At 41.5% G+C, this 12,186-nt stretch overlaps 1 protein-coding gene and 1 long non-coding RNA gene across 4 annotated transcripts in view; one reads left to right on the top strand and one right to left on the bottom strand.

The window, feature by feature from the left end:
• The window catches only part of P120ctn (adherens junction protein p120), a 51,833-nt gene that overhangs the window by 34,812 nt on the left and 4,835 nt on the right, over window positions 1-12,186 (bottom strand). The gene's annotated exons all lie outside the window — the stretch shown is intronic.
• LOC139777041 (uncharacterized) lies at window positions 10,517-11,694 on the top strand. The gene is made up of 2 exons (XR_011719252.1): window positions 10,517-11,270; window positions 11,372-11,694. It is a non-coding gene; the product is annotated as an uncharacterized lncRNA (long non-coding RNA).

The raw sequence follows: 12,186 nt of genomic DNA on the forward strand, positions 1-12,186 counted from the left end.
AAGTTCTCAATAAAAAATTATATTCGTCTAATAGAAAGCATATTAGACACACAGAAACGAGGTCTCCTTTCCTCGCAATATCTTCGCGCGATAGCGAAGCTTTATTTCACGTTCACCCCTTACTGAAACGAGCGGGCGGTGTTCTCTTATAAGGGCGGGAGGGAGGCGGTGGAGGAAAGCCGGGACGGAAAAAGGAACGGAGTGCATCGCAGTGCGCGCACGCAGGAAGTAAGTACGAGCGCGAGAAGCGTGCAGCGCGTTGCTCGCGCGAGAGGAACGGGGCGGAGCGAAGCTAAAGGGTGACGAAGAATACTATGGGGAGTAGAAGAGGCACACGCATACACACATACACGGGAGAGTGAACGAGAGGGAAGCGAGAGAGGGGGAGGGGGAGGACGAGGAGGAAAGCAGACGACGGTATCGCGAGGGAATGAGAACTCCGCGCCGCAACCTCGTTCTCTATTCCGCGGCACTGGCGCGTTGTTGAAAAGCTGCTCTCGCCCTTTCTGAACTTCTTTTTCTCTCTTTCTCTCTTCCGCTCTTTCTCTTTCGTTCCCTTTCGCCGTCGGGAAACGGAACGATCGTGACCGCGACGCGTGCGCCGGCGCTCGGCAAAATTCACGCGACGATCGCAGTTAACTCTCGCGGGATCTGCGACACGCGCACGGGATATCTTCCTTTCTTTTTTTTTTGTTTTTTTTGTTTTTTTTTTTTTTTTTAGAAAATGAGAGTTCAGAAATGAGCGAAAAATAAGCGAAAGAAATTGAATGTAATAGGAATGAGAAAGTGGGAAGGAAAAGAGAGATTTAAGAATACCTTTTTAGGTGTCATACTGACACTAACGTCACTTACGACCGAGCGAAGAAAGATTTCTTGTGCAAATGTGCTATTGAAAAATTAGAACGAAAATAGCTTTAATCCCTGTTAAACTTATCACGTGTAAATGTGATAAGGAAATTTTTTAACAAGAAATGAAAAATCCATGATATTTTTTAGGTGAGAGAGAGAGAGAGAGAAAATCCGTACTAAAAATTTACTATAAGTGATAAAAACTTAATTAAAATCCTATATACGATTTCAGTCAATATGCATGAAATATCACAATTTCAGAAATAGGATATTGGCTTCGCTGTAACCGCTTGAAATCCGTCCGAGCCGTTCTCATTATTAAAATACGAATGATTCTGCGAATACCGCTGGTGACGCGTTAAAATTTTATAACACTGTCAATATTGCACTTGCAAAAGGTGTTACGGGTACAGCGTCAGAAAACGTACGCGCGTTTGAACGTGTTCGGTTAAGAATCGCGTTTCGTAATACATGAGTGCCCTCGTATCGTCCGTAAGCTCGAACGTGCCAGATCTGCGCGAAGTGAACGAATGGAATGAATGAATGGAGGGCAATAACGTATCGATAATAACCCGCAGGCTTATACGCTTGTTATTAATACACGTCGTTTTCCTTGATTAATTCTTCCGCATCGCGTCGCGTCGCGTCGATCGATTAATACACAAGCGGCAGTAATAAGAGGAGTGTCATGGGCGTCGATGCGGATGTTTTCCAACGTTCCCTACTGGAGGATTCCGTCATCGGTCATTAAGTGATTGACGACACAGCCGCGAATATCCGCCCGCGGAAAAGCGATGCAACGTTCCGCGCCCGGTCGAGAAAAATGTCGAGGGGGGTCGGTGTGGCGCGGGGGGCCGGTCCCCCTTGTCTCTCTTGTCCCTCGGCGCGGGTCCCCCGGCCGTCTCTTTGCTCCCTCTACTAATCCCTCTCTCCGACTCTCCGACTCACGGTTGTTCCCCGCCGTTCCCCCGTTCCCCTTCCGACGGCGCGCTGTCGTTTCCCCCCTTCTCGCTGCGGCGTACAACGAGGTCGATGTGTTTGAATGAATGAACGTAGGGACACGGGAATGCACGCATGTGCGTGGCCCCCAACCAGACGTCGGCGTACGTGCGTACTTACGTACGCCGTATATCGGCGTATACCGGGTGTCCCGGCACCATCACGCTCGTTCTTTCGATCGCTTTTCCTTTTTCGTTGGCGAATGTCCGCTTGACGAAAACGCCGAGACAGAAATCGAGAGAGAATCTTCAACTTTGTGTATAGAATTCCTTTATAAGCTGCGAAATAAAATTCCGTTGAAGCAAATTCCGTCCGGAGATTAGTCGAGAATCGCAATTTTGTTGTTTATTTTCTTTCTCTCTCTTTCTCTCTGTCCTCTCCCCTTTTCTTGTAATTTTCCCGAAAAGAAGAATTCTTCAAAGGTCTTTTATTTTCGGTAATTTATCGTTATAAAGAAGTGGAAGAGCATTCTCGAAATTCTTTTGACAAGGGAAAAGGACACCCTTTGATTTTGGACACTCCGTGTATGCGTTTCTATGCCGGCGCATGAGGGTGCCGGAGCACAGGGTCGAAGAATGAGCAGGGAAGAAAAACGCAGGGCCCCGCATTGACGGCGTGTCATGTCGGTCGAGACGCCGTTGAAATATGGAAGAATCGAAAGAACCAGAGGGAAAAAGTAATTAGGATCAAACAAACCAAAGGAAATTGGACAAATATCATATTTGCTCCGTAATTTTTATCTCGTATAACTGATGTTAATGGTGGAAATAATATTTTTATGCGATACAATTGCTTTTCTATGACGAATTGCACGTGCTATTCAATTGCTATTCAAAGCTTATTTCTCACGTTAAAATTTGTAACAAATATTAGTATGATATTTCACACTATGCATGAAATGATATCCATTATTAAAATTCGTAATTGCGAAATATCTTTCACATATATGTATAATAAAAGAATATGATAAATTTATTATAACAAAAGGGAGAAAAAGCACGTAGAAAATTGCTGTAACAATTTCTGTTTTAAATTTATTATAAAATCTATTGTACTCGTTTATGTTCCGCCAATATAGAACTACATTTCCGTAATTAATATTTGCGAATCAAATAATTCCGGAAACGCGTGTGCGAGACGGTTACGAGATTGCTGAATTAATTTTCCCTCAAAGAGTTCTCCCCCCGCCCCCGTCCCGCATAAATCCCACCCGCGCGTATCCATCCATCAATCTTCATCTTTCATCGCCGGTGTGAAAAATGTCGAACCACTTATCTCGCCGTCCCGATTAACGGCTCCGGGGCGAAATCGCCCGCTCGAACGTGTCGCGTTTAGCGTGGATTAACATCGCAGAGATCGCGAGCGAGCGGAACGCGACGTTCTCGTTTCACCGGTTTCCCCGCTTCCGGTCCTGGAGCGACGAGACAAACGGCGAGAAACTCCGCATTCGCATCTCGAGTGCATCGCGACGCACCTCGGGGAACAAAAGCGCCCGGTGAGGATGAGGGAAACGCAAAGGGAACGACAGAACGATGAAGAGACCTTTGCGCGCGTGCGTTCTTTTTGTCGTAGGCAGGAAGCCATCGAAGATGAGAGCCATTTCCTGGCCCCTAGGAAGAATTCCGGTGACATATAGAAGTCCTTCGCCTTTTTTTTCTCTTCTCGCAGGGGCGTCCTCGAAGTCGCTGCCCGTAGATGCCGGGTGAGCACGACCGTCCGGTAAAAACGGACGTACATTTCGCCCGTGAGACGTCGGACGGGGAGGGAGTCACGGGGACAAAAGTGCTGAATGGGCACGGGTGAGACGAACGGTCGTGCTTAATTAACGATTATCGTACGACTGTCATTCGTGCGTCGCGACCCGTTAAGACTCGCTCGTTAGCGAATTATCTTTAAAAGCGCAAAAATATCTGCGTTGTTCTAGTTTCCATTCGTCGCCCAGTAGTGCAATTCGTAATTTGTATTGTTCAAAATTGTACGACCCCGCGTAATAATCTCCTTAGGCCCTGCGCACAATAGAGCACATATTAGGAATAAGAATAAATATTCAATATTAGGATATGTAGAAATATTCCTATATTTATATCTTATATTTTATCCTTTTCCATTGTGCGTTACGTTTAATTATTTTTTTCTAATTCTGATTCCTAAAGGGCCTTGTTTTTTTTTTAGGTTTACGTATAATAATTTGGATTATAATCGGATTGTAATTCCTCCAAGAATTATTACAGCCGATTTATAATTAGTTTATAATTGGTTTAATAATAATCCTGGGATGCCGCTTTGTATAATGTTCAATTATCTAATAATTTTCCCACACCAGTACTGCAAAATACGGGTGCTCTTCGCGAAATTAGTTCCCTTATCGCCGAGTGCAGCGCGCCATTTCGGTGCGAGATGCGCTTTTCCGTATAACTACGGCCGATATTCCGGCGGGCCGTTGGGACGTGCCACGGTGGTGCAATGCTAGCGGAATGCAGGTATACTGTACAATAATGCCCGACGAAGTAGGGCGTTAAGAAGTTGTCCCCCGATCCAATATGCTCGCCTCGGTGAAAGCGCGACGCATCAGCGCATCAGCGCGAATCATCGACGCGGTTTTGTTAATCGCGCGCGTCGCGGTTTTTTTCTTCTTTGCTTTTGCAATCGTCCTCTCGGAATACGCCGTTATTCGCCGAATCGCGGAGACTTGGCCGCGAGTCTGCGTGGCCATTTCCGAAATTGAGTATACGCGATATGTTTCGCCACTTGCCTGTCCATTTCGGGAATTGGTAATTAATATAACCCCCCAATTACGTATTAGCGACGACGAGAATATATCAGCTCATCTGAGAATATTGCTGAACATTTCCGATGACAAATAACCGTGATAACCAGATTCCCAGGTCCAGAATTAACTCGAGCACAAGATTTCATCTTTTCGTCGGGAATTCAATGGCGCGTTTCGTGCTCGACGGACAACGATCGGTCCCCTTCGAAGTTATACACGTCGCTCATTCCGGATCGAAGCCGCGAGCAGATATCGACGAAACGTTATACGTCCGAAATTCGAAATTCTCCGTAGGGTCAAAATTAGCCGGACGAATTCGGCACGGAGGGAATAGGGGGGAGCGGGGTACGGGGAAGAAAGCGCGACATCCTCTCTCCGAGTCTCCTCTGATAAATTCATTCCGGGTCAGTCCGGGGGGGGGGGGAGGTCGACTCCAAGCCGCTACTATTCACCATGCGGCTGAATCAGCGCTAATGGGTCGGCGAAAGGGGGAAGGGGAGAGGCGGGGGGGGGGGGGGGGCGGACTGCAATCTTGGGCTGAATTTCAGCGACGCAGCTCAGGTATTTCCGATTACGCGCTACTTGAGAATTCCGCTTGATTGCCCTAATCGGCCGCGTGTCGATTTCCTGCTCGCCGCGCCCGTTTTTCCTGCCCCCCTCTCCCCCCTCGCGTCGTATCGCGACGTGTCGCTCGTCGAACATATACAATGTTTGCGTTTAGTGGCATCCCTCGCTGAGATATTTAAACGTTCGAACCTAAAACTTATACTTAGGGCCGGTTGTTTCAACCTGTTGGTAATCTAACTAATATTAAAATCATATGTCTATCTTTGTCTAATGTAAAGGATAAACAAAGACATATATATGATTTAACTATTAATTAGTTTACCAAAAGGTTGGAACAACCGACCCTTAATGTTGAAACAACTGTGCGTTATCTGTGGTTAATGCTCATTTCGCACCGTTGCATTATCGTTCGCCATTAACTTACGCGCGCGAGCACCCGCGCGCGCAGTTTAGCGCAATGTCGGCGGAATTAGTACATCGAAATACGCCCGCTGCAAAACGGTCCGTATTGCGCAAACACGCCCCGCGAATAATTCAGATTGCGCAAATGCGCATTTAAATTTCGGATTAATTATTTGTAATTCACACATGTGTATAATTGCGCGCGCGCGGGCGATGTTTCGTTAAATTTATACGCGATTTTATCGTACTTATAGAAACGAGTAGCGGCAGTTACGCACTATAATTCCGCTCAAACAGATATACCCGCTCGATGTTATTAATGATGTTAATTGTATACGCGAGCGCATTCCTATACGCAAACTACATTTACGTCACTCTCGCTATTTTCCCGGACGGGCTTCACGACTCTTCTTTCCTCCTCCGGCCGCGCGCTCCCTTTATTTATTCCAGTGGAATTCCGGTGTTGAATTATAGATTCGGTCATTGCCATCGGAAAAACGGCGCGGCGGCGTGGCGCGTTGGGGATTGCGTTTAGCGTGCGATCGAGACCTAATCGCGTGAATGATTAAAGGCATCGCGACGAGGGATGCGGAGCGGCACGGAGGGCACCTTCTTTCCCCGAGCAGGAAAGTACTCCCGGCTCTTTACGCCGAAGTAGCTCTCCTTTATTATTAATCCTAAACGCACCATCGGACCGCAGGAATGTGGAACGGAACGGAAATGAACTCGGAGAATTCCGAGAATCTTGTGGCGTTTATCACGCCGGATTAACGAAGTTCTGTCTCAAATTTAACTGTTGCATTATTTCGGCGGTTAAAACTGCCTCTTTAATCATTGGCAAATGTCATCGCGTTGCTACTCTATTTCCTTTACTGAAATCTTTGATTATGTGCTCTTACTGTTCAGAACTATTAGTTTATATTTAATAATAGAAAAATATTAATATGTATTACTGTTATTAGTTTTTATTTATTTTTAAAAACATTTTTTCATTAAAATTAAAAGTGCAAGGATCATTAACACAAAAAAAGGTTAATTTAATAACAGATAAAATATCATTAATATAATGAGAATTGTACGTTTAAGTTGTATATATTGAAAATATTAATATGTAGTATAAAAACATTAATATATGTTACTTGTTCTCATATAATATTCTTGTTATCTTTCGTTTCTCGAATATATACAAGTTCTTGTGTTGCAGAAAAAATTGGAGAGTGTCAGGTGCGAGGAGAACAAATTGTCTGAGGACGCGTTTGTCTAAGAACGCTAGTAAACCGACGCGGCGTAAGATTAACATCACACTCCTATCTCGAGCTCGTATGTGTTATAATTGCTAAAGTTAACAATAACATCGAGTTATCCGGAGGATGAAGAAGCGACGCGGGATAACAAAACTAAACGGCGCGGCGGCGTATATCGCGCCGCTTGTTGTTTAATCTACCAAATTGCGCGTGCAATTTTTGCGATAGACGCAAGACGGATAGAAGATAACGCTCGCGGCGTAAACGTGAGAACGCGTCACGTCACAGCCGTCGTCTCTCTGACAAGGAAAGATCTCCAACTCGGAAATTTAAAAAATTATAAAACTTTAGCAATATTTAAAGGATGTTCTGTTATGTAATAAGCTATTTTTTTGTTGCCCGAATTCACCCTGAAGTAAAATCAACCCCTGGAGATTGGCCCATTTTTTACATTTGTTTTATAAAATTATATAAAATTACATAAATACAAATTTATATGTTTACAATATTTTTGTATATTTATATGTTTACATTTCTCTAATGTTATATGTTTATATAATGCTCCCATGATTATTTGTTCGTGTATTTATAATATAAATAATGTAATTAAATACACGTTATTATAATTTTATATAATTTTATATAAGTAAATAAAGTTTAAGTAAAACACTTATTAATGTATAATGTGTTATAAAAAAACCGTGCTGAAAGTATAAGAATATATAATTGTCAGTTTCATAATTTTTTGAATTCCCGAGTTGGAGATCTTTTCTCGATCGAGAAATTGATGCGCGATGCATTCCAACATTCGTCGACAAGTCGTTTCTTTCGTGAGATAAAAATGATAACCGATACGTCCGATACTACCAGCCCCTCCCACCTACAGTGACATCGGTACTTTTATTGAGATGTGTGCGATAAAATAGTTCGCTAAAACTGTTGCGCTTTTCCTGTTATATATCCTCGGGCGCGTGGAAAAAAATTTCCATTAAATGTATATAACTTATTATATACATACAATACTCAAATGTCAATAATATTTTATCTGTCATGAAATGAACTGTCTATTCTAATAATCCCTGCTGTTTTAATTTTGAAATAAAAAAAAAATACCTTTAAAAATACGATAGCGAGAACCAATATTAGTTATATTTAATAATAAATAAATATTAACTTGTAATATAAAACATTAATGTATATTGCACATGTAATGCGTAAAATGCGTACAATATGAATTATAAATTGTATATTTTTTAATGGAGTTTCTTTTTCAGTGAAAGGATATACATATAACAGGAATGAATAATAAACAGAATTTTTTTTCGATTCTATTGGCAAACATAACTGGAATTCTTTCCTGATTCGTTCTCTCTTCTACTTCCAACAAAAAATTTTTATAATAGAAGAGATCTCTCGAGTGCGTAGGTACACTCTCTGCTTTTGCCCGTTTTAGATAAAATTAACGCGCATTAATTAACGTAACCGCGATTAGTATTCCTCTCATTTTCGAGCGTTGACATTTCGGATAAAGCGCCCGGCGTGTTTTGAATAAAAATCAGCATAATTCAGAGGGGTTATATTGTAGCCGGGGTAGTTTACCGTGCGGCAATCGTGCAATCGCCGGGTGGCATGTGACACTGACAGCGCTATTTCCGCGGTTAACAATCGTCGCGGTCGTCGGCATCCCCAGTCATTATGAACGTTAAATATGTCGGTTCAATAAAGTCAGTTGCAGCAGCGAGAGAGAGCGCAGAGAACGTTGGATGTCACTCCAGCCATTAGACAGACTTCATGGTTACATCCCGAGGAAGCTCCCCCGCCGTTGCGGAAAAGAAAATTATAGATATTGCGGGCCAATAGGAAACGTTTCACCGCAAAAAATATATGACAATCATATTTTCTGTATATTTTTCATTTTTATAAATAATCTACCGTTTTTTATGTGTTATATAAGTTATATAGATACAATAATATTAAATATATATATAATTTATATAAATACTCTATACAGGAATGTTAAATTTATTATTTTAAAATAATAGTTATAATTGGTAAAATTACTTAATTACGCTGTTAATATAAATTAAATATAGTTAAGTAACTTTCGTGTAATGCAAGTAAATGTAACTGCAATTCGTTTAACTTTACATCACATTTCGCAGCACTTCCGTGTTACGCAAGAAAATATAATTATAAGTAATACCCTGACATAAATTTTATTTATATATATAAATTTCATTTATGTTAAAACATTTATAATTATATTTACTTGCGTAACGTAATGAAAGAATCGCGAGTTAAGTTGCGACGCGAATTAAGTGAACAAATTAATTACGTTAATGGAATACGGCTATCAAAGAATTTATGGTCGAAATGAGGAAAAGTTCTTACCCCGGAGTAGTCGTCGCGCGCGGGAAAGAAAAGTTACACGTTGTTACATGAATGAAAAAAAAAATATATTTCTCACGAGCGACTAATTACGTTAATTAGCAATTAGGCTAGAGAGGGATGCGCCACGGATTATTCGCGCTTCTCGCGCGTCTTTTCGCAATTCCGAATTGCGTCCCGCGGGAGGGACGTAATTTCGACCTGGAAGAGGCCGGGATGCTGCTCGCGTCCGACGTTTATACAAGCTTTATTTTCCGGTGCGGCGACGTATCGGGATGCCGTCGTCGTCCCCCTTACAAGTTGCGGTATCCTCGACGGGGCCGTAAGTCACGACGCGCGTCGTCCACCACACGGAAAACCCAATTTGCAATGAAAGATGATGCATAGATTACTGGGTAAATGTTAATGGTTATGCACCGTAAGATAGCGTGGTGATCACTGTCGTCTTTTATGCGTATGCATTATACTTTTCGATACCTCAAGCGCATCTTCATTTCTGAAATGTGCACCACTTTTTCTGGTGCAAGCTCACTAGCGTAGTAGCGTTGTAGGTTATGTTGTAGGTTATGGTATCGAGAACTCTAGCACTGTGCACCACAAAATCTGGTGCAGACGTAACAAAAACCTATTCGTGTGTTCCGAAATAACGCAACCCAGTAAGCACTATACAGTTGAACGCATATGTATACAAATAAATAGTGCTGATCGACATATACATAGTGCTCGAATGATATATTACAGCTACCTCAATTTCTAGCATCAAGTTTGATAGTGAGTTCGGTTTTCCGTGCACTCGAAATTACTCGGACGCGATATCGAGTGACATCGAGCGTACATAGGGGCGGTTCGTCAAGTGGGAGGGAGGGGGTGGGGGTGGGTGGGGGCGAAGTGACATTGTTTCGAGCGAATGATGAACAAGGCGGTCGCGGAGTTGTCCGAGTTGCCGGGAAAAGTCGGGGAAATTGAAAGCGATCCGGGGCGCGGCGAGTCAAAGGGAAACGGCTGCGGCGAGTTTCCACTTCGATGATTGGCAGCGACGCGATAGAAGATCGTTTGATCGGCGACATAATCACCGATGCCTGAACATTATCGAGTCCTTGGACCTTAAGCGTTATCAATCAAACGTGCGAGCGTTAATTAAAGAAGACAGCTGACTTTTTAGTGTCTAAGTATTAAAAATGTCGTGAAACCTTCTTTGGAAACGGAATGGTAAAACATGAGATGTAATAAATATAAAAAATAAGAGAGAATAAAATAATATGTAAAATATAGCAAGGTATAGGATTACCAGCGTCTACTTGCGCGTTTCATATTTTACTTCTCATTTCGGTCCATGGACAATAATATACGCGGAAACGTTGCGACATACAGGGTAGTTTTTAAGTACCATCCAGTATTTTAGGAGTTAATTTTCAGAGACATTTTAGGAAGAAAAAAAATTTGTATCTATAATTTTCTTCACAAAGCGATCTCAAACGTCAATTTCTAAAATATCGAACAGTAGGGGAGACCGGGGCCTAACCGTCGCCGGGGTTGAACCGTCAAATCAAATATCTCGGAATCTGTATATTGTGCGAACTCGCTATTAACATTGTAAACGCTGCTTATGGTACCCATGTGACCAACGGAGTTTCGGCAGTTTACCTGCCGTGTTATGATTTTTACGAGGGCAAACGTGTTTTCGGAAGGTGAAAGTTACATTTTCTGCGCGTGGAAATTTTGTAATATCTGCAATAATATTTGCTCTCCAAATCTCGAGGTACGTGATTATAAAGAGTAATGCATGCTGAACACGAATCCAGTGTAGTTTTTTCATTATCGTTGATGTCTAATATTTCGTGGGCGATCAAACCTGAAACTTGTGTTTGGGGTTAATCCGTCAGTAAGCAGTCCGGGTGCATTTCCAAGGCATTTCCGGGCATTTCCAGGCTCACTGCATATGGAATATGGATGAGACGGGAATTACAACCGTTCAGACACCGAATAGAGTCATCGGACGTCGAGGAGTGAAACAAGTCGGGCGAGTAACTTCTGCGGAAAGAGGAACCCTCGTAACTATTTTTTAATAACGTTTCGCATAAAAATTTTAAATAAATTTTTATACTTTTTCTCTTAAAAAACAATTATTAAGATGTATCCTATCATTTTTTAGGATTAGATGTACGTATATGTATTGAAAATGCAGTGTGACGGTTAAACCCCGGCATTTTTGAGATTTCAATTTTTCCACCGTTGTCGTTTTTGCTCTATACCGGTTAAACAAAGCGACGTAGATAAAAATTTCCTATATAAATTTTGTAGCTAAAGGTTCACTCTTTACAGTGGTATACCACATTTAACTAAAATTATTTATTTTCTTGTTAAAAATCGGCACCGAAAAAAAACTGACGGTTAGGCCCCGGTCTCCCCTACTTAAGAAACATCCTGTATACATTGTTAAATGTTAAAGAATAAAATTTGAACCTATACCTTGAATTAAATACCATTTTGTTATTTTTAACTACCATGTGTGTTGCAATTTATTATTTTAACTCCATTGATTTATTGAATAGGAGCAGTGACAACCAATAAAAATAGTTAAAAATGACTCAAATTAAATATAATTTGACACTACGAATTTAACAATATAGAGGAAGACATAAAGTTTCGTGTTACAAGATCGCAGGAAAAAATTTGCTGAAAATCGGGAAATGGTCTTCACATGGTCTTCATAGTTTATATTTGAGCTTAATATCAAATATAAAATAAATCTCGACTGAAATACAGTTATTTAACTACAGTGTCATATATTAATATGTAATATAGGTTTCACATATTTTAACCCTTAAATGCCACCCGGGGTCCAGCGGACCCCAGACCCTTTAGAATGATATATTTTCAAATGTTCCCGCCAAATATGGAGCTCATATTTATTTATTTATTATTTATTATTTTTTTGATTTTGGAGCCAACATTTTAACTGTTGGC

Source organism: Temnothorax nylanderi, unplaced genomic scaffold, assembly GCF_030848795.1.
Source record: "Temnothorax nylanderi isolate EJ_2023f unplaced genomic scaffold, tnyl_v1.0 TNYL_tig0136_pilon, whole genome shotgun sequence".
Taxonomy (NCBI): domain Eukaryota; kingdom Metazoa; phylum Arthropoda; class Insecta; order Hymenoptera; family Formicidae; genus Temnothorax; species Temnothorax nylanderi.